Source organism: Leucopleurus acutus (genome assembly GCF_964270905.1).
Source record: "Leucopleurus acutus genome assembly, chromosome: 10".
In the NCBI taxonomy this organism is placed as follows: Eukaryota; Metazoa; Chordata; class Mammalia; order Artiodactyla; family Delphinidae; genus Leucopleurus; species Leucopleurus acutus.
The window spans coordinates 8154199-8169838 of record NC_139153.1 but is presented as its reverse complement, the minus strand read 5'-3'; positions in this window follow the sequence as shown (position 1 = coordinate 8169838).

The window sequence follows — 15640 nt, the reverse complement described above, 5'->3', positions numbered from 1 at the left end:
GTGCAAAGCTATTTTCTACATTATGTCAATGAATTATCACAGCAACTCTCGAAGAGCTATAACCGTCCCCATTTCATAGGGTAAAAAGGGGGATGATTCAGAGAAGTTAAGTCATCTGCCTTGTTGGAGAGGCCCATGTGGAAGTAACAGAGGGTGACCTCTAACTGACAGGCAGCAAGGAACTGAGGCCCTTAGTCCAGCAACCCATAAGGAACTGAGTCCTACCAACAACCACACAAGCTTAGGAGTGGATCTGCTATGGACTCAACTGTGTTCCCCCAAAATCCATACGCTGAGGCCCTAACCCCCAAAGTGCTAGTGTCTGGAGATGGGACCTTTGGAAGGTAAATTAGATTTAGATGAGCTCGTGAGTGTAGGGCCCTCATGAAGGGACTAGTATCCTTATAAGAGACCAGAGATCTTGCTCTCTCTCCCTCCACCATGTGAAGACACAGCAAGAAGGTGGCTGTCTGCAAGCCAGGAACAGAGCTCTCACCAGAGCCCACCTGGCCCCCTGACCTCAGACTTCCAGGCTCTGGAACTGTGAATGTCTGCTGTTTAAGCAACCCAGTCTGTGGTACTTTGTTATGGCAGCCCGAGTTGATTAATATAAGACCCTTCCCCAGTTGAGCCTTCATATGAGACCTCAGCACCAACTGACACCTCAACTGCAGCCTCATGAGAGCTCCTGAAGCAGAGGACCCAGGGAAACCAAACCTGGATTGTTGATCCACAGAAACTGTGAGATAATAAATGTGTGTGTGTGTTTTTTTTTTTTTTTTTTTGTGGTGCGCGGGCCTCTCACTGTTGTGGCCTCTCCCGTTGCGGAGAACAGGCTCTGGACGCGCAGGCTCAGCGGCCATGGCTCACGGGCCCAGCTGCTCCGCGGCACATGGGATCGTCCCAGACCAGGGCATGAACCCGTGTCCCCTGCATCGGCAGGCGGACTCTCAACCACTGCGCCACCAGGGAAGCCCAATGTGTGTGTTTTATGCCACATTTTGGGGGATAATTTGTTACTCAGCTACAGATAACTGATACAGTCACACAACCCATAAGTGCCTTATCTCTGACTCTAAATCAAATCAACATAGTTCCAAAACCCACTCACTTTGCCTTTCATGTTTTCTTCTATCACTTTCCCCAGAAGTGTCAATATAGGTACCTAATGCCCTGAAACAGTCTGACACTGCCCCCTTTCCTGATGCCCTGTCCACCAGGCATAGGAAAAGGACCATATACTCTCTAGAAGGCAGCACCAAGAGCGGAAAGCAGACAGAATCTGGAGTTAGGTGATTTAGATGGGAATCACAGCATTGCCAACACACCCCAACTATGTGACCTTGGGTAAGTTACTTTCCCAATCTGAGTCCTCAAGGCCATTTCTTTAAAGATAATTTCTTGTAAGATGACTATAAAGCCTTTATATGGAGGGATATACTCAGGACAACTGAGGATAAGGCCTGCCAGTCTGGAGTCTCCCACTGGACATAGTGCTCCTTAGTAGGGCTGGCTCATGAGGCAAGAGGGAGGGTTATTGTTCAACTATAACCAAGGACCCAGACAGTGTCCCCAACAGAGCCACATAGCTACCTTTCCTTCAAGATGTGTCCTCTGTCATTGGCATGTCTGTGTCTGCCCACCTAGACTTCAGAAGACCAACTCTTATTTGGGAACGACAAGTGTCAGTCCTCTGCATCATTTGCCTGGATGAAATTGTTACTCACCAGACCTACACCACACGAGGTCTGTCTGTAAATCTTCCCAAGTTCAACTGGAATCATTCCACCCAAACACATTTCCAGCACCATCATGCTAAATGGTGATGAGAGCCAGTAAAGGAAGCTGCCCACAAATGTGGTCGAGTTGGGAAGTAGATATCCCAAGAGAAGGCAAAAGCCAAAACAGGCCACATTTACCTTCATTACTATACTTACATACCATACAAATTTTTCTTAGTCTGGATAAGTTAACTCATTAACTGTCATGACATAGTAATGTTTCCGATAAATTGTTACATGAAAAGGTAGAACGTAAAAATGTTAGCACAGCATGATCTCATCTAAGAAAGAAAGGAAAGAAAGAGAAAAACATTATAAGGAAATGGTTCTCAAATACTCATGTATCAGAGACACCTGGAGGACTTCCTTAAACACACTGCTGGGCGCTACCTGCAAAGTTTCTGACTCAGAAGGCCTGGGATGAGGCTAGAAATTTTGCATTTCTAACAAGTTCTCTGATGTTGTTAGCCTGGAGACTAGACTTTGAAAACCACTGCTGTAAGGAAATATGCCAAGATTCAGCGGTTACCTATGGAGAGTGGATCTAAGGACAATAATTTTTAATGCTGCATAATATTATTCTATATTTTCAAATGTTGATAATAAAAAGATATATTTTTCACATCCAGAAAAATACATTAGTATAAAGAACAGGGAAAAGTCGATTTTTAAAATATGTTTGTATCAAAAGAGTCAATCCTCTAGGCTTCCTTTTATGTAAAATTCAAAAGCAGACAAAACTAACCCATGATGATAAAAATCAGAGTCTTGGCAATGATTTTCAGGCTATGACACCTAAAGCACAATCAACAAAGTAAAAAATAAATAAGAGGACTAAAAAATGCTTCTGCACAACAAAGGAAACCATCAACAAAATGAAAAGGCAGGGCTTCCCTGGTGGCGCAGTGGTTAAGAATCCGCCTGCCAATCCAGGGGACACAGGTTTGAGCCCTGGTCTGAGAAGATCCCACATGCCGCGGAGCAACTAAGTCCGTGTGCCACAACTACTGAGCCTGCGCTCTAGAGCCCATGTGCCACAACTACTGAGCCCATGTGCCACAACTAATGAAGCCTGTGTGCCTAGAGCCCCTGCTCCGCAACAAGAGAAGCCACTGCAATGAGAAGCCCATGCACCACAATGAAGAGTAGCCCCTGCTCGCCACAACTAGAGAAAGCCCATGCACAGCAAGGAAGACCCAATGCAGCCAAAAATAAATAAATAAATTTATTTTTTAAAAAAAATGAAAAGGCAACCAACAGAATGGATGAAAATATTTGCAAATCACCTCTCTGATAAGGTGTTAATATCCAAAATATATGAAGAACTCACAAAACTCAATAGCAAAAAACCAAATAATCCAATTAAAACTGGGAAAAGGACCTGAATAGACATTTCTCCAGAGAAGATATACAAATGGCCAACAGGTATATGAAAAACGCTCTCAACATCTTTAATCATTACAGAAACACAAATCAAAACCACACTGAGATACCACCTCATGCCTGTTAGAATGACTATTATAAAAAAGATAAGATGGGCTTCCTTGGTGGCGCAGTGGTTGAGAGTCCGCCTGCCGATGCAGGGGACACGGGTTCGTGCCCCGGTCCGGGAAGATCCCACATGCGGCGGAGCAGCTAGGCCTGTGAGCCATGGCCACTGAGCCTGCACTCCGTAACGGGAGAGGCCACAACAGTGAGAGGCGCGCGTACTGAAAAAAAAAAAAAAAGATAAGAGATAACAAATTTCTGGCCAGGGTGTAGAGGAAAGGAAACCCTTGTGCACTGTTGGTGGGAATGTAAATTGGTGCAGCCACTATGGAAAACAGTATGGAGGTTCCTCAAAAAATTAAAAATAGGGCTTCCCTGGTGGTGCAGTGGTTAAGAAACCGCCTGCCAATGCTGGGGACACGGGTTCCAGCCCTGGTCCGGGAAGATCCCACATGACGCGGAGCAGCTAAGGCCGTGCGCCACAACTACTGAGCCTGTGGTCTAGAGCCTGCAAGCCACAACTACTGAAGCCCGCATGCCGAGAGCCCGTGCTCCGCAACAAGAGAAGCTTCCGCAACAAGAAGCCCACACACCACAATGAAGAGTAGCCCCTGCTCGTAGCAACTTGAGAAAGCCCACATGCAACAACGAAGACCCAGTGCAGCCAAAGATAAATAAATAAACTAAATTTTAAAAAAATTAAAAATAGAACTAGCATATGATACAGTAATTCCACTTCTAGGAATGTATCTGATGGAAACAAAAACACTATGTCAAAAAGATATCTGCTCCCATGCCCCCACTTTTCCTAGCAGCATTATTTACAGTAGCCAAGATCTGGAAACAACCTGAGTACTGAATAGATAAAGAATGGATAAGGGACTTCCCTGGTGGCACAGTGGTTAAGAATCCGCCTGCCAATGCAGGGGACACAGGTTCCAGCCCTGGTCTGGGAAGATCCCATATGCCTCAGAGCAACTAAGGCCGTGAGCCACGACTACTGAGCCTGTGCCCTAGAGCCCGCACACCACGACTACTGAGCCTACATGCTACAACTACTGAAGCCTGTGCCCCTAGAACACATGCTCCGCAACAAGAAAAGCCATCGCAATGAGAAGCCCACACACCGCAACAACAAAAAGTAGCCCCCACTCGCCACAACTACAGAAAGCCCGCATGCAGCAGCAAAGACTCAACAGCCAAAAACAAATTAAAAAACAAAAAAGAATGGATAAAGAAGTTGTGGTATTTACATAAATTGAAATATTAATCGGCCATAAAAAAGAAAAAAATCTTGTGGAATCTAAAAACAACAATAACAAAACCAAACTCAGGAAAGAGAGATCAGATTTGTGGTTACCAGAGATACAGGGGGTGAGATGGGGGGATTGGAGGAAGGTGGTCAAAAGGTACAAACTTCCACTTATAAGATAAATAAGTACTGGGGATGTAAGGTACAACATTGATGACTATAGTTAACGTGGCTGCAGAGTATATCTGAAAGTTAAGAGAGTAAATCCTAAGAGTTCTCATTACAAGGGAAAATTTTTTTTTTTTATTTTGTATCTGTATGAGATGATGGATAACTAAACTTGCAGCAATCATTTCACAACATATGTAAGTCAAGTCACTATGCTATATACCTTAAAGTTATACAGTGCTATATGTCAACTATATCTCAATAGAACTGGAAAAAAATTTTTTTTAATAAATCAGAACAGGAGTTGCCTATGGGGGTGGAAACTGACCAGGTGAGGTCACCAGGAACTTTTCAGAGTGATGGAAATGTTTCCTTGACTGGGGTGGTAGTTACTGAGGTGTATACATTTATCAAAACTAGTCTAATTGTATAATAAGATCTGTACATTTCTCTGTATGAAATTTAACTCATTTAAAAAACACTAAAAAACAAAAAACTATAGTAAGGAAAATATAGTGTTGTTTATACACATATAATACATCATATATACACACATATACATAATACCTATAATCTTAACTATATAAAACTGGTATGTGCATAAGGCTAATCTGACCAGATAATAGCACAGCAAGTGAAAACAAGTAATTCAGAAGGAAGGCAGGGGTTTAAAATTTTATTTCTATTTTTGCTTTTTTAATATTGTTTGAGCAAGAGATTTTTAAAAAGTTAACAAGAACTCAACTCTTGTTTTGTTCATGCTGCTGGTACTGTGTGCTACCTTTCCAGGAAATGGCCTAAATCTTCCACCAGGAATTCCTGAGGACCAAAGCAGAGTATCCATACAGTGCCTGTGAGTCTGCTGTGCCACCAGATCCCCATCAGGACTGAGGCACTCACTCCCCAAATGCCCAGGAGTGCTGGCTGTTGAGGGCTCCCAGTTACAACTCCCCTCAGGCCTCGACCTCAGCCAAGGACACCACTCACTCCACATTATGCCCCCTCCTCAGACACTTGCATCAATGACTGTGGCATAGGTGGTCCCGCCACACTTTGGACAACTCTGAAGGATCATTCCAGCTTCAGAGATTCCCAGGGATTGATTCTGCTGCCCTCACTCCCTCAGAGGTGTTGTTGCTGAGAGCAGTTCCGTAAACCTACACATAAACTTCCGAAAGCTTGGGACAATTGCTTTCCCCATTGAACAAAAGGTACCATTTTGTAGGCTGAATTTCCATCACATCAGCCTGGCTAACAAGGCAAAATGAACCCTACAGCCAAAGCATGATGCCAAAAGAAGAAAGCACAGAATGGCAGAGGATGGAGAGAAAAATTAGGAATGTACACCTCTGTCCTGTCTCCTGGAACATATGAAGTCCACAGGAAATATCTCAAGGCTGAGTGAACAGGGACTTCCCTGGTGGTCCAGTGGTAAAGAATCCACCTTACAATGCAGGGGACTCGGGTTCGATCTCTGGTCAGGGGATTAAAGATCCCACATGCCATGGGGAAACTAAGCCCACATGCCACAACTACTGAGCTTGCATGCCTCAACTAGAGAGCCTGCGTGCTGCAAACTACAGAGCCCACGAGCCCTGGAGCCGGCGCACCACAACTAGAGAGAAGCTTGTGCACCGCAACAAAGAGCCTGAGCACCACAACGAAAGATCCCGCATGCCTCAACAAAGATCCCACGTGCCGCAACTAAGACCCGACACAGCCAAAACTAAATTAAATAAATAAATAATAAATAAATCTTAAAAAAAAAAAAAGACTACGTGAACAAATAGGTACTATACACCTATCTCTTTCATGGTGCTTCTCATACCGCAATCACAGCAGAAGATCATTTGCATGGAAGGTCTTAGACCTGCTCCATTCTGACATTACAGTAGTTCTGGAGTTTCGATAACTTAATGCCAAAATTTGTTTAGCTTGACAATGATCAAACTAAAGTCATTTTTACCTGCCACAGCAGATGATTGTTCAAAAACTGTCACAATTTCTGTAGCCACAAGTCCATTGCAATGCCATGGCCATTGTCTATGACAATCTACCTCTGGGCAGCCATCACCAGTCATTCACAGTCCACCAAATCACATCATCTCTTCACAGTACAAAATGTTGTCAGTCTTTACAGTGGTGTGATTTTTGAGTGAGTGATAACTTTTTTTTTTTTACTTAAGAAAACTTTTTTGACTGCAGTAAAATACACATAAGGTTTATCACCTTAACCATTTTTAAGTGTACAGTTCAGTGACATTAAGTATATTCACATTGCTGTGCTACCACCACCATCTATCTCAGGAACATTTTCATCACCCCAAACTGAAATCCTGTACCCACTCCCCAGCTCCTGGAAACCTTCATTCTACTTTCTGCCTCTGATTTTGACTGTTCTAGGTCTCTCATATAAGTGGAATCATACAGTATTTGCCCTTTTGTGACTAGAAGGTTTCACTTAGCATAATGTCCTCAAGGTTCATCCATGTAGTAGCATGTGTCAGAATTTCATTCCTTTTTTAAGCCTAAATAATATTTCATTGTTTGTATAGACCACATTTTGTTTATCCATTCATCCATTGATGGACATTTGAGTTGTTTCCACATTTTGGCTATTGTGATTAATGCTGCTATGAACATTGTTGTATAAATATTTGTTCAAATCCCTGCTTTCAGTTCTTGTGTGTATATATCCAGAAGTAAAATTGCTGGATCATATGGTAATTCTATCTTTACTCTTTTAAGGAACTGCCATACTGTTTTCCACAGTGGCTGTACCATTCTACATTTCCATTAACAGTGTACAAGGGTTCCAATTTCTCCCCATTCCCACTAACACTTGTTATTTTCTGTTTTGATAGTAGCCATCTTAATGGGTATGAAGAGATACCATATCATGGTTTTAATTTGCATTTCTCTAGTGATTTGTGATGTTCAGCATCTGTTCATGAGCTTACTGGCCATTTATTTTTCTTCTTTGGAGAAATGTCCTATGTCCATTTTTTTTTAATATCTTTATTGGAGTATAATTGCTTTACAATGGTGTGTTAGTTTCTGCTGTATAACAAAGTGAATCAGCTGTATGTATACATATCCCCATATCCCCTCCCTCTTGCATCTCCCTCCCACCCTTCTAGGTGGTCACAAAGCACTGAGCTGATCTCCCTGTGCTATGTGGCTGCTTCCCACTAGCTATCTATTTTACATTTGGTAGTGTATGTATGTCCATGTCACTCTCTCACTTCATCCCAGCTTACCCTTCCCCCTCCCCGTATCCTCAAGTCCTTTCTCTATGTCTGCGTCTTTATTCCTGTCTTAGCCCTAGGCTATGTCAATTTTTTAATGAGGTTGTTTTTAATGCTGTTGTTGAGTTGTAGGAGCTCTTTATGTATTCTGGATATTAACCCTTTATCAGATAGATGATTTGCAAATATTTTTTTCCATTCTGTTCATTGCCTTTTCACTCTGTGGCCTTTGTTGCACATAAGTTTTAAATTTTGATGTAGTCCCATTTATCTATTTTTCTGTTGTTGCCTATGCTTTTGATGTCATATCCAAGAAATCACTGCCAAATTCAATGTCATGAAACTTTTCCCCTATGTTTTCTTCTAAGAGTTTTATAGTTTTAGCTCTTATATTTAGGTCTCGAATCCATTTTGAGGTTTTTTTTTTTCATATGGTATAAAATAAGGGTCCAATTTCATTCATTTGCAAGTCAATATCCAGTTTTCCCAAAACTCTTTGTTGAAAAGACTGTCCTTTCCCCATTGAATGGTATTCAAACCCTAGCTGAAAATCATTTGACCATATATATGAGGGTTTGTCTCTGGGCTCTTTATTCCATTGGTCCATATGTCTGTCTGTAAGTGAAAGACCACATTCAATATCCTTTTAGAACAACTCTGATGTTCAGCCTCCCAGATTAAAGTCTTCCACTGAATCTGTTTCCATACATGCTCTTCCGAAAGACTGTACACTTCTTAGGAGCCAAGACCATGTCTAGTTTTTTTAACCTCAGTGCCTGGCACTATACCTGGCACATAGTAGGTGCTCCAAAAATATGTGTCCCAGATGTGGCAAGATCCCAGTGGGCAAGTTTTGCTCATCATATGCCCACCTTGAATGGGGACTCAGCATTTCAATGTATTCTCAAAAGAAATTAAACTCCGCAACACATTAATAAGCAATGTCTATTTTACCAAAGAATTGTTGGGGAGACAGAAAGGAAAGTTTACACTGCACATAGTGTGACGAGATTTCATAAAAGTTCCTTTAAATATTTTTCTTCTTTTCCCTCAAAGTCTTCTCCCCTGCAGTTAGTTCATTTTTGCTCCTTCTCTTCCTCTTACTTTTTCTCAGCCTCTAAAAACTATGCTCTATTGTCCCAAATCTATTCGGTTCTCAGCCTTAAGAATACCAACCCACTCAACCAAATATGAGCCTGGTGGTTAGTTAATGGAGCAGAACCATCTACATATTGTTCTTCAAGCTTAATGCTTAGGAACTCATCTTCACCCCCACCCCAAGCAGCTGATCAAAGTGTTCACCCACCTACATACGTTTCCTGAAATGAGGAAGGACGGGCAGTCCTAAGCGAGGAAAGAATCTACTGCTAGGAAAATAAGACTTTTTTCCATTGGGTTACAAAGATATATTGAGTGAATGAGTTGAGATTATCACTATCAAGCCTCAGTCAATGTCAAGATACAGATGCCTGCCAGAAGCTGCAGGTCCACCTAATCCTAACCCCTTCTCCTGCAGGGCCCCAGTCAACTACTCTTCAGTGGGTTCCTGGCTTAACAGAAACCACAGCAAAGCTCTCAGCCTGAAATAAAGAGCCTTCTGGGTCACTACGGTGTCTCCTAGTGTGCTTTCTCTGGCTCTGTGGGTCTCTAGTTCCTAAGCCCACGTGTCTTGCTGGGCCCTCCTTTATTGGCACCCAGGCCCCACCTGTCTTCCTCGTCTCTGATCCATGTAGGTGCTCTGACCGTTATTACCTCCCTGGTATAGCCTCCAGCCTACTCTGATCTGTCTACCAGACATGGCCCTCTTCCACCCTAGATCCACTGCTTCGGTTCTTTCCTGAAACCGGATACTGAACTTTTCAGAGAAATAGGAGTAGGATACAGAGTAATTCTGTTATTTAAACACTTACTCTGCTGAGTGCTGTGATTAAGAGTTCTTAACCAGCATGTTTGGGTTGAATGCTGCTCTGCCACTCATAAGATATGTGACCTTGGGCAAGTCACTTGACCTTTCTGTACCTCGGTTTTCTCATTTGGAATATAGAGATAATAATATTAAATAATATAGTAAATGCTCAATTCACGTTCATTGTTGATATTATTATTATTACTGCTCACATGCATTGGCTTCATTTAATCCTCACAAAAATCTTGTAAAGTAAGTAGTATTCTCCCTGACTCATAGGTTTTACGAAAGAGGAAACTAGAGTTCAGAATAAAGTGAGTAACTTGCCCATGGTTACAGAGTCAGTAAGTGGTAGAAGCAAGATCTAAACGTGGATCTGTTTGACTCCCAGACCCCATGCCCCTGCCATCGTGTCAGACCTCCTCCAAAGGCAACTACCTCCAAAGAGTGGTCAAGGCTCCTTGGGGAAAAGAAGGAGACAAGAGGCCAGCAGCTGGGGCAATTCAGGGAGTGATGGAGAGAGGTGGAATGAATATTAAACCAGAGTTAAAGTAAGCAGCCCCACTTAGTCACTCACTAAGTGCACACGCAACCAGTCTTCAATACCCTCATCTAGAAAATGGGAATGATAGTACTGTGTTTATAACAATAAAAATAATTAGCCCTGTGCTGGGAGCAGTAAATTGGTGTGTGGTATAAGTCATGTGAAAGTACTCTGCATGTTGTGAAATGTATCACAAATGTAAGACTAATATTCAAAGTCAGTATGGGATAGTGGAAGAGACAGTGTTTGGAGTCAAGAGAAATGGGGTCACACTGCAGTAGCTGGGTATCCTGGACAGGTTATTTCACTTCTCTGAGCCTCGATGTCCTCTTGAATAGGGATATATCAGACTCTGTCACTTGGAAGTGACAGAAAACCCAACTCAAACAGGCATTTGCATAAAAAGGGAGTTTTTTCTGACTCAAGTATTTGGTTTACAGCTGAGGCACACAATGTCACCAAGTCACAGGTTCTCTCTTAACCTCTTAATTCTATTCTCTGCATTGTTTCATTCTTCCTAAGTTGTAGGCCCCCCATACCAGCACATCAAGATTACATCTAACACCCTAAACAAGAGCAAAAAAACTTCTTTCTTGTGCAAGTTCTGTAATTAATTCTCATTGACCTGCCTTGGATCATGTGATGAATCCCTGGACCAACCATTGAAGCTAGGAGATAAGAATATTCTGATTGGCCAGGCCCTGGAATAAGAGTGGTGGGATGAGCCCCACTAGAGCTGAGAATGGGGAAAAGGGAGCGGTTCCCCAAAAGACAAAATGCTATTGCCTAGAAAGGGGGGAATGGATGCTGGGCCAGCAGCAACAGATGTCTGTTACAGGGGATGCAATGGCCACCTCATGGAGTTGTCTTGAGGTTTAAACGAGCCATGCATATAAGTAGGAGATTGCGATGATTGTAGAGGAAGACAGGGCTCTACGAAGTAACATCCAAGCTACTGAGAAATCAGTCTGATGAGAACAAAATCAGTGCCCTGATGAGGCCAATGGAAAGTCCCAGGATAGGCAGTAAGGTGGTGGAACCCACACTGGACTGGTGCTGGGGCAAAAGTCAAGGTCAGCCCCACCAGGGGTGAGGTTTAGGGCTCAGAATGGGCAGGGGATGAGATGTGGTTGGGATTGTGGCCAAAAGGCCAATGCTGGCAGAGCTGTGCCCCTGGCTTTCAGTTGAGTGGACAGCCTGTCCCCCTAAAAAGGCCAGGCCCAGCAGGCGAAGGAAACCATAGCAACCACAAGTTAAGGAAGGCAGATGAAAAGCTTGTAAACACAGCTTCCAGCCATGTGGCATAGCTTTGGGCTCCTAGGAGACAGCCACATAAAGACCAGTCTGGCTCATGGCGACCAAGCAAAGGGGAGTATTTCTGGACTCAACTGTGGGCTGACGCAGTCTGCAAACTAGACAAGCAAACAGGCAGCACAAACAGACATCACTACTACAAAAGCAGAGTCTCCATGCAGCGCACTTCCAGTTGCTCACGTGTGTGGAGCAGCAGGTTGGCTCTCTTTGCCCACAACATTTCATGCCCCGCTCCCCTTCCCACCTCCATGACAACTTCTGACCCAGCCTCAGTGCTGGGTGGAAAGTGACTGTTTATAGAGTGGTGGCAACTGGGAAACCTACTAAGAAGCTCTGTGTTTCTCCGTCATAAATAACCAGCTGTCTCGTGCAATTTCCTGAGCTGCACAACCAGCAATGACAACCTGCCTTTCCATGCACCATCAGGCAGTGATTGTGGGTCCTCAGCATGATGCTGACAAGTCCATTTTTCAAGGCCATGGCCAAGCCCGCTTTTCACTACTGCAGAGTTAACCGTAACTCTGCAATGCCGGGTATGACAGTACCCACCCAGAAAAGACATTTAATAGGAAAAAAAATCCGTTTTTTCTCCAATCTGATGTTCCAAAGAGAAAAATCAGCAAACTCTTTCTTTCCTGATAAATCCTTGAAATTTTAGGTGCACAGAACCCAAACAGTAACTATGGCAACACAAGCCACTCCAATAAGACTAACACAGATTATTTCCAGCACGATAGCCTGGCTTGTGCTCAGAAAGCAGAGGTAATGTTGGCTGAAAGCAATTCCTGAATTGGTGGGGGGGGATAAAATCCTCCAGCAGTGGAAGCTTCATGCTTAGGTTTCTGGTTTCAGGCCCCTAGGATTCAGTGGCAAGATGAATTAACTACTGGATTAATATCTTGCCACTCCACACTGTTGAACTGGCAGCCTCTTCACCCTCTGCTTGGACTTCTTCACTTCCAACCACAAAGCCATTCAAACCCCAGGACTCACAGCGACAGCAAAAAGAATATGGGCTGTGAAAAGTACAGAATCAGGCAGTTTGAACAGATGTTAGGGATCACCTGGACTGGGAGTCTCTTGAAGTCAGGAGAATATGCTACATGTTCTGCACAGAGCTGAGGACCTGACCCAAGGTGGGTGAAGCTCTGTCTAACCTCATTTGTTTTACAGATGAGGAAACCAAGACCCAGGACTTGGCCATGCTCACTCAGAATCAGGAGATGACAGGGACTCCTGGTTAAGCCCACTGGCTGTGGAACAGGACAGAGCGGGGTCTGCATCATGGCTGTTAGATTCTGGGCAAGTCACTTAACTTCTTTGAACCTGGGTTTACTTAAGAATAACAATAATTACAATGACAATAATAATAATAAGGCCTACCTTTTAAGGTTGTTGTAGGAATAAATGAAGTAATCCATGTAGATCCATGTAGTATATTTAGCATACAATAGGGGCTCCCAATATAACTAATACTATTATTATTAATGGCAAAGCCAGAACTAGACCAGTTTCCCCCCAGAAGACTTGTGCATAATGCAAGAGGAAATCCAACTTCATCTTAATCTATAGGACCACTTCTTTCCATACCCCATCTTCTTCTGACATAAACTGACAACTTAACCTATTCACATTTAACAATCTTTCCTTGTGCAGTGGTTCTCAAACATTTTGGTGTCAGGATCCTTTTCCACACTTAAAAATTACTGAAGATTCCCAAAGAGCCTTTGTTTATATGGGTTTTCAAAACTATTTATTAGTCTATTTAAAAATAACAATAATAACCTCATTACATTTTAACATTAATTACATATTTTCATGAAATATAACTATTTTCCAAAACAAAAAAAAATGTAATGAGAAGAGTGGCATTGCTTTACATTCATGCAAATTTCTTTGATGTCTGGCTTGATAGAGAGCAGCTAGGTTCTCATATCTGTTTCTGCATTCAATCTATTGTAATGAGTTGTTTGGATTGAAGTATATGAAGAAAATACAGTCTCACACAGATATATAGTTGGAATAGGAAGGAATACTTTATAGACTTCAGATAATTGTGAATTTTCTTCTTTGATAATCAACTACATCAAAACTCAGCAACTGTTAGTTTCTTAAAGATTAGTTGCATGTAGAATCTGAAACCATATCAGGGAACTCTGTTATATTAAATTCTATCAGCTTTCATGCACTTTGAATGGATTTCTTTTTTACCTATGCATGATTCTTTAACATCATGTATTGGTCATTTGGAAAATACTGGCTCACTGAGTTATGCAGACCTTCTAAATGTTGTCACATTTCACTATACAAGATCACATTCATTAACATCACTGCCAGTCTCAGGAGATAAGTCTTTAAGTGTTAGGAAGCTGTCAAGTTAATAGTGGAAGATATTCTAATTTTTCCTTGAAAGCTTGAATTTGATCTTTGATAACAAATACTGTCAGTGTTTTCCTTGACAGGCTAATTTCAATTATTTTTGAGAAATTTTCTGCCACATACCTAAGCTGGAGTAACTATAGTTTTTTGTTAAAAGATAATTTTTTAAAAAGGTAAAACTGTAACTCTCATACAGATAAAAAATGACCACATGTTAAAGATTTTATTTAAATCATGATGAGAGAATCAAGCAGATGTTTGAACCAGTTCAAAGGAGAAGCTAAAGAAGCACAAATTTATAATGAATAAAAGAATGTTGAAATGAATGCGCACATGGCACAGAACTGGCTTTTTCATAGAGGGGGATGGGGTATCCCTCCACCAGACACAAGTAATTTGCATATCTATAGAAAAGAATTATTTCGCATTGCTATCAGTTAACTACAACTTACAGAGTTGCAAAATAGCTCCATAGAATCCTAACCAGCTAAGTATGTGCTATACACAACGCAGGGTTTTCCTTTGAAGCATAAACCTTCCCTACAGTCTTCTGTCACTCATTCTTTCAAGTAAAAAAATGGTGTTTTGTGAAACAAGCAGCTAGTTCAACTCACAGCTCAACAGTTGCACAAGCACTCTTCCTGAGACAATCATCCTACTTTGGTATGCAACACAAGTAACACTAGGAAAGATTGGTGCCACTGCCTTGATTTCTGCTAAGGTGCGAGTGGCTTTAGCCACCATCGCTTTTGCACCATTAGTGCAAATGTCAACGTGGTGAAATGGCAAACGATAGTCTTAGTATTAATCTAAGGATATTTTTTACCTTGAGGACCCCCTGACAGGGTCATGAGGAATCTCAGGGTTCCGTGAATGTTCTAGAATCACTGCCCTGAAGTATGCTGTTGATCAAGGTAATGACCTAAAGAAGAATGAGCAAATAGCAAAAAGCCGGACATCTGCAAATTGAAAAATCAGACCTCACATGGGTCACTGCTTGGGGAGGGAAAAGCTATCAGTGAGAATCTGGGAACAGTGCCATGGAGTTGGGGGAATGGAGAATTTAAACAATAATAAAACCCACTAAAACTTGGTATGCTTTGTTGTTAGTGTACTGGCAGTTCCAAACAATGCCACTGATGAAATACTCCTCCCCACGTGGGCAGACCATTCGCATTGCTCCCCACTTGTTCACCACTGTCCAGAAGTACAGACCCAAGTGAGACACAGGAGCTCACTAGCATTAGAGCTGCAGACTGTATAGGGGAGAGACGGCAGCCGTTCTGTTCCTATTCTTTTAGTAACTGACAAGTAATCTGACAAGCATGGATGCTTGTCAAAATCCAAATCGATCAGTATCTTGATCCTCCTCTCCTCCCCAAAAATAAGGATTATAACTCTTCAACTTTAATCACATTCTCCCCAAATTTTGAACCATTATTATCATATACCTCAGTTTTATCTTGGTTTTTTTAATCTTACAAGACATTGTTTTTGTCTTATAGAGTTGACTTTTTTATTCGTCCACATATTTATCATTTTCTTTGCTCTTCATTTCTT